This window comes from Pteropus alecto, unplaced genomic scaffold, assembly GCF_000325575.1.
Source record: "Pteropus alecto unplaced genomic scaffold, ASM32557v1 scaffold104, whole genome shotgun sequence".
NCBI classification, from domain to species: Eukaryota; Metazoa; Chordata; class Mammalia; order Chiroptera; family Pteropodidae; genus Pteropus; species Pteropus alecto.
The window spans coordinates 1761009-1769065 of record NW_006436664.1 but is presented as its reverse complement, the minus strand read 5'-3'; the positions used below and the strand labels follow the sequence as shown (position 1 = coordinate 1769065).

The 8057-nt window shown below is 32.3% G+C and overlaps 1 pseudogene; it reads right to left on the bottom strand.

Moving 5' to 3' along the window:
- Window positions 1-235: 235 nt before the first annotated feature.
- LOC102894243 lies at window positions 236-6872 on the bottom strand (annotated as a pseudogene).
- Between the last annotated feature and the right edge of the window lie 1185 nt (window positions 6873-8057).

Here is an 8057-nt window from a genome sequence, read left to right as displayed (position 1 = left end):
AAGAGAGAAGAGTAAGGAAATGTACAATAAATCTGAACTTGATTGGAACAAGAACAGTCATTCAAATCTCAGCTATATATTATTATTTTTACGAGGGAGGTTTCAAAATTAAGCCCGTTATTTTTGGATTGCCATCAAAGGTCACTTAGGATTGCAGGCACATTGTGAAGTGTCAGAGGAAAATTGGGTCAGTAGGGCTTCATGCAGGGTTGACCATTTCCTTGTGGGGAGGGGATCAGCCACAGAACAGAATACTGTTGATTTTGCTGTGAGAGATAAAAAAAAGGAAGGCATAGAACTTGGAGAGGAATGATACACATCAAAACATCATGGTGGTGCAGTGGCCCCCGCAGCCTCCAAGCCTTCCTCATTGACCTCCACAAAGGACTGGTGCAAAACCTTGGACAGAAACAGGTCTCTCCCTTATGACATTCCAGATAAGTCTGCCCTGCCCAGACTAAAGGCACCCATCATGCTGAGAGAGTAAAGGACATCCTTCATGTTATAATTCTCCTCCAGTTTAAATCTAGGGAGGAACACTTCTACCTCTTGTTTATCCATTATTTCTGGCCTCATCTATTCTATGAATTTCTCATAAGTAAGTTTTTTTCCAGCATTCCCAAGTCCACGTTTTCATCTGGAAGCATGATGATCATATTCAGCTCTTTGACAAGAGGCAAAGCCAAAGTTTGGGTGACTATTTCTCCTTTATAGATCACATTAAAGGTAGCTTTCTTAAACATTACTTGCGCAGGTTTCTTCTCGTTCTTGCTGAATTTAAATAGTCTTTCCTTGGTCTGCTACTTCTAAACTGTTTATCCCAGTTTTCTTCGAAGTAGATGGCATTCACGAGAATCAGAGCAGTCCTTTCATAGAATTAACATAACTTCTAAATTCATACTGTCTTCTCTTAGATAAACATGTATCTAAGAGAAGACAAAGATGAGTGTTTTAATAACAAATTTTAAGTAGGTGGAGAATTGAGTTGTCAAATTTACTGTGTTATTAAAAAAATCAGTTGCACATACACACAAAAAATAATAATACTCTTTATGGTTAATTTTTTCTCCACACCTTCAAACACTGGCAAAGGAATGATAATTCACACTAACGTGTTTTATTCAGCTTAAAGAAACACATGGCTATAAAATGTTACCTATTCAGATAAATGTATATTAGGTTCATTAGTATCTGAGTGGGTCTATTATGAGCATCAACTTAATATGAACTTGACTTTGTATACTTTCTATAGAAAACTCGATCTGATATTACTTTTTCAAGATGAAAACCACAATACTATTGCAAATAACATCTGTTCATGAGGATTCAGTGATCTCAGTTCAGATGACACAGCTCCTAAGTGTTGTCTTTAATAAATTTTAATTCATAAACAGTCATATAAAGTCTAAAAATCAAAATAAAATGTCATTGTTTTAATGTTAAAATGCATATATTACTGAAAACCTAGAGAAACAGAAGAATGACCCTAACTGATTTTCCTATTGAACTAGAATAGTAACTAAATCAATTTTGAAACCTTAACTTATAGGCTATCGTCATTGTGAGAGTTTCATAATTTTTACCAGAAGAATCCTCTTTTTACTAGAACAACTTTCAAAAATGTTGACCTAGAAAATTATTAATTATTTTAAGAATCATATATTTATATAAAATCAATTGCATATTTTGATGTTTTTCATGTTTTGTAATCATTTGCAAATTATAGTGCAGATCATGATAGTTTACCTGACAGAAGGAATAAAAAGCATGTGTCATTATCATAATCTCTAAGCCTCTCACTGAGCTTACTCTTTTCTCTCTCAGACACGTTTTCTGCCACCACCATTCTTATTTATTGCACAAAAGGCATTTTCACCTCTATATATCAACATCCAAGAAAAAATTTTTTTTCAAACTTGCTTTTTTCCCCCATATTATTTTCACTGCTCAAAATTCTCTTGCCATATATCTTCGCCTGTGGAGATCTCATTCAGTTTAGGGATTATTGCACTCATTGAAAATAACAAACAATGCTGTATAAAATTAATTTTAAAAATATGTCCTTCATATTATCGAAGATCTGATAATAAAATATAACACAATGAGAAACTCAAAGGCCAATTTCTGTGATCATAGAGGTAAGGAAGTTTCTGAGTATTAAAGTTATTTGTTGTATCACACAGACAATTACCTATATAGTAAAGATTGTGTCCAGAGCCACTTATGGTAGGAAGTATTGTTAGAAATCTCATTACGATGAGGTCGGTCAGAGGGGACAATGACTTTAGGGTGTGAAGCATTATATCTGGACTGTAATTCTCTCCTTGCAATAATGACATTAAAAATAAAAGGAAGAAGCATTTCTGAAATGGCAAAAAATTTGCTCCTTGGGAAAAGCAATGAGAACAATAGCAAAAATTTTGAAAATCAACTTTTTCAGAAATCTGAGATTAAAACCTTCAAAAACCCAAGAAATATCTAATTGAGAACAATTACTGAATTTTGGTAGAACAGCAAGCTTTGTAGCTTATTAACTTGCTCCATTCCATTCTCCCTCTCAAAGCCTGCAGTAGCCTTAAAACCTAACAGCCTTGCAGCAACCTGAATAAATGGAAAGATAACACATGCACATTTATTGAACAAATCCATTTGGCTAAAATGGAAATACTCCTCAATTTGATGTATAAACAACACAATCTCTACAAAAATCCCAACTTACTTTTTGCAGAAATCGACAAGCTGATTATAAAATTCATGAGGATAGCCAAAACAATCTTGAAAAAGAAGAAAAGTTAGAGGACTCATATTTCCTGATTTTAAAACTTATTATAAAGCTACAATAATGAAGGCAATGTGTGACTGGTATAAGGGTAGACATATAGATCAGTAGAATAGAATTGAGAGCCCAGAAATAAACCCTTGTACTTATGGTTAACTGATTTTCAACAAGGTTGCCAAGATAATTCAATTGTGAGACAGTAATATTTCAACAAGTAGTACTGATATGTGGATATTCACATACAAAAGAATTAAATTTTCTTTTCTTACTTTATTGTTATGTGAATTATATCCCAATGAAGCTATTATAAAAACAAACAAAAAAATACAGAAACAAACTAAAAATATTTGGCAGATTTGAGGGTACTAACACAGAAAGAAAAAAGGAACAAAAAATATTAACTTCTCTGGGATGTAATGACCACTGATGTATCCCCTCCCTGAGAGTTACACTCTTCCTGGGTGCACATAGTTAGAGGTGTTAAGGACTCTCAAAACCTGAACCTGATTTCAGACAACCATTAATTGTAGAGCCCTATTCTTCAAGGAAAATGCAAATCCTCTTCAGAACAGAGCACATTCATCCATGGTTTCAGGGTCTTGCTACAAATAACTTTACCAGTACTATAAGGTCTAGCAACCAAAGATTACCAAGCACACAATAATGTTTAAATATTCACAAAACCAATAGATACACAGAACATACCTTCAGAGGACTATCAAAATAGAGTTTAAACTAGCCATAAGTTGTTTTAAAATACATTAAATTGAAAATACCTCTAGGAAACAGGAAACTAAAAATTACATGTGGAAATAAGAATCAAGTAGAACTTAAAAAAATGAAAATATAACTGAAATTTAAATTTTGTTGGATATATATTAGCAGCAGATTCTGAGAATAGAATTGAGAATGATTTGAAAGATAGATCAGATGACATTAGCTATAAGCAGAAAAAAAAAAATGGAATCTACAAGATACAAGTTGGAAGACCCAGAGATATCAAATAAAGAATCAGATAATCTAACATGTTTGATAGGAATTCCAGAAGAAAAGAAATGAGAGAATGGTTTGGAATTAATATTCGAAGAGTTAATGACTAAGAGGAAAAATTGCAATCCATACATTAAAGGAGTGTGACATAACAAGTAGAGATTAAATGTACACCAAGACAAATCATAAAAAGCTACATGAAAATTTTAAAAAGAAATATTAAAATCAATAGAGGAAATTAAAAAAAAAATCAATAGATTAGCACACTACTCAGTAGCAACAGTGGCAGTCAGTCAGCAGTGGAATAATGAATTTAATAATCTGAAAGAAAATGAGTACTAACCTGGAATTATAATTAGAAAAAAATATTTCAAACTGAAGTGAAAATAATGGCTTTATCATACACACAAACTCTGAGTTTGTCACCTGAGAACTTTTCTTAAAGGAAATTCTAAGCAGTATTTTTTCAGGAATGGAAAAGTGATTCCAGAAGGAACGCCCCAAAATAAAAACAGAATATTGACAAAGAAACTTGTGAATATATAAACAATATGATTGAAGATTAATTGTATTAAAAAAGTAATAAATTCAAGTGAGGTTAAACATAAAACAAAATTAAAAAAGACCTAAAATATAGTAAAGATGTTACTGGAGGGAATAAATGGGTAAATGGAAATGAAATATTTAAAGGCTTTTATATATTGAAGGAATATATTTATTTGAAATACATGCTTTGTTAAGCATAAAGAGGATTTAGAATAAATGACCAAATAATTGGCTATGACCAAGTGTGAACAAATTTCAAAGGACTTAACTCTATTTTGTTTATTTTATAGTACATAGAATTAAATTAGATATCTAATACAAAAAGACAACCTAAAATGTGCACATATTCAGTTATTTAAAAACATGTTATGTAACGATCCATATATCAAAAAAGAAATCATAATTGAAATGGGAAAAGTTTTTAAACTAAATGATATAAAAACTACTACACATCAAAATATATTGGCTGCACCAAAAGCAGTAATTAGTTTGACAGTTATGACCTACAATAAGTACGTCGAAAAAGATAAAAGGCTGAAAATCAATATGTTAATTATTCATCTCATGCAATATCCATCTCATGAAACTTCCCAATTCATTCCATGAGGCTAGTGAAGCCATTCTCCAATTTTGGCATTTCAGGATTTCTTTGCACTCTTAAAATTAGCCTTCTTTCAAATTACCAGTCAATGAAAAGCAGCCCACTCTGTCAGACAGGTTTGACCTAATATATAGAGTTTTATAGTAGGTCGAATGGTGGCCCTCCAAAGGATATGTCCACATCTTAACTCTCATAACCTGTGACTATGATCTTATTCGGAAAAAAAGATCTGCAAATATAATTAAGTTAAAGATCTCCAGATAATAGCATTTCGGGCTATACTGGTGGGTCCTAAATTCAATAGCAAAATATATTTATAAAAGACACAAGAGAGAAAAGACAGCAAAGGAAAAGCCATGTGAAGATGGAGGCGGAGATTAGTTATGCAGCCACAAGCCAAGAGACACCTGATTCTGCTATGAACTGCGGGAGGCAAGAAATGATTTTCCAGTAGAGACTTTGGAAGGAGGGTGGCCTTGTCAACACCTTGATTTTGGACTTCTCACCTTGAGAACTGTGGGAGAATAGATTTCTGTTGTTTTAAGCTACCAAATGTGTGGTAATTTGTAACAGTAGCCCCAGGAAACTAATTCAGACTTTAAAGGCATTTTGGAATACCAACCCTAAGACTTCCAATAATATAACTGAGCCATATAAATCAATTAGGTGGCATCTAAAGGGTTGAAGACTAGATCCATATAATAAATTTTGGCATCCTTTTCTGACTGCTTCTGGAGGTTGAATACCTAAAAAGGGATAAATGAGTTGAGAGATGTTTAAAGAGCTAATAGAATACCAATGAGATTATTTGTAAGTAATGGTCTTCTATATCTGTGTTGCTCTGCACCTGCAGTGAAAGGTGCCATCAATCTTTTCTTGTTTAAGTGACCGGTGTTTATATTTGTTGCTATCATTTTCAGAAAATCTAAAGAGTAGACTATGAGCTAGAGAGTAATTCAAATAAGCCAATGAATAGAGAGTCCTAGTGCAAAGAATTTTCTTCTTATATCTCTGCCTCTCATTTTTTATCTTTTTATATGAGCTGCTTTTCTTCTGCTTATCTACATTAGTGTCTCTTATTCTATTATTCTACTCACTTACTCCCATAGTTTCACTTACCATCTGTATATCATTTGCTCCCAAGTGGATATCTCTGCCCCAGGTGTCCCTCCTAAACTTCAGACAGGACAATCGATTGACTAGGGACATTTCTGTTTTGTTTTACTGCAGGCCCATAGTAGCTTCAAAGTAGAAATCAGACACATTTTAAAAAAATTATCCTATTTGACCTACTCTACCTTACTTCTCTCTAAGTGAATGGCATTGTGAATTTTCCAAGCTAGAATTAAAATCTAGTCATAAATTTCTACCTCTCTCTTACCCTGACATATAGAATTAATCACTCATTCTTGTTGAGCTTCTCTATTTTCCCTGAATCTTTCCAATATGTTCAGGTTGTCATTATCTTTATTAAGGTCCCAATCATTATCCTTTGCCTGAAACTCTTAAGAGTTTGCTAACTTCTCTTTCTCTTTCTTGTCTTGTTTCTTGGACTATTCTTCACCTGTTGTCAAAATGATCTTGCAAAAGCATAGACTCCCCCTACATAAACTTCAGTATACATGACCATATCCCATCCCCATTCTTGACTATACCATAACCATTGATTGCCTTCAAACTAAAGTCAAACTTCCTTGCAAACTGAATAGCTCATGGACCATTCCCTTAACATTTCTGTTCTCTTACTCTTCTTTCTTTTCATACCACTCTAAATTGCATACATTTCTCCCAACTTGCCACATGTTTCTTTAAGGCTTTTGAATTTTTTTCCCTCTGCTTATATTTTTTTTCCCTATACCTCATGTATGTGACCAACTCCTGATATACTTTGACCCTAGATCTCATGCACTCATAGAGAAGATGTTCCAGATTTCCATGCTTGAGTAAGTTGTCCATGCACCGTATCCTTGTTCCTCTCACCTAACTTATCAGCTATTGTTTGTGTCACTTACATAAGATTGTAAATCCTTAAGGGCCTACATGTATCTTCATCAGTTTTGCAGCCCCAGATTCTGGTGTAAGTATCAAAAAATTCAAATGCTGTCAAGGACCAAGAATGTAAAGAAAATATGTTACTATATTTAGAAGGCAGTATGTATCATAAAAGAAGATTATGGTCGGGAGTATAGGAAAATAAAACATATATGCGCCATAATAGGGCATTCGGTGTGAAATTTAGAATGCTGTATTGGCCACATATTGTATTTTCAGGCTATGTTTGGCCCTTCTTCAGTCAGTCTGACTGCCAAAATGTTGTGTATCCTGGATTAGCTCTATAAATTAGTCATAAGTAGGTGATCAATAAAAATTCATTAAATTAATTATGTAAGTTAAAATGTATCCTTTTATTAATCAGCTTTTGATTGAATTTTGCTTCAATATATGAGTCAAGACATAGTCCCTTACTCCTTTCCCTGGAAAATAATAATAAAAAAATAGGTGACAAACTAATGGTGTTAATGTGATACAATGAAGGTATTTGCTATGACGGATACATTCCAAATATAAATAAACAATTCAGAGAGAAATTCAAGGTAATTTCAATTTTTCTGTGAGTAATATAGGTACATATATGAAATATGCTTGAAACACTTTGATAGAGCTTATCAAATATTTTTTTAAAATTTGTACTAACAACCAGTTGTGTAAGATAAAAATAAAGGCAACACTGATTTATGTCTTCCTTAGTAGACTTTGTTATATAAATACATGAATAAATTCTTATAAACTCTTATAGTCTTTTATTTATTTGGGCATTTCACCCCTATTTGATGAGTCGGTCTTTTATTTACATCTCAAAAATATATTTATTTGAATTTAGATATTTTTGAATATGTAAGGAGAATTATATTTTCAACATAATGAAAATAAAAAAAGTTTTTTGAATATTTTCAGATAAATAAAATCATTCCACATATTTTTATAGAAATATTATTTTAAAATATTGTTAAAAATTCTGTTGTCATATAAAATGGAAGGGGGATATAATATACCAAAAATAAAACATATCAAATAATTATGTGCAAAGATAAAATCTTTTGGAACATTGAACATTATTAATAATATTTAGAATTTTCTATT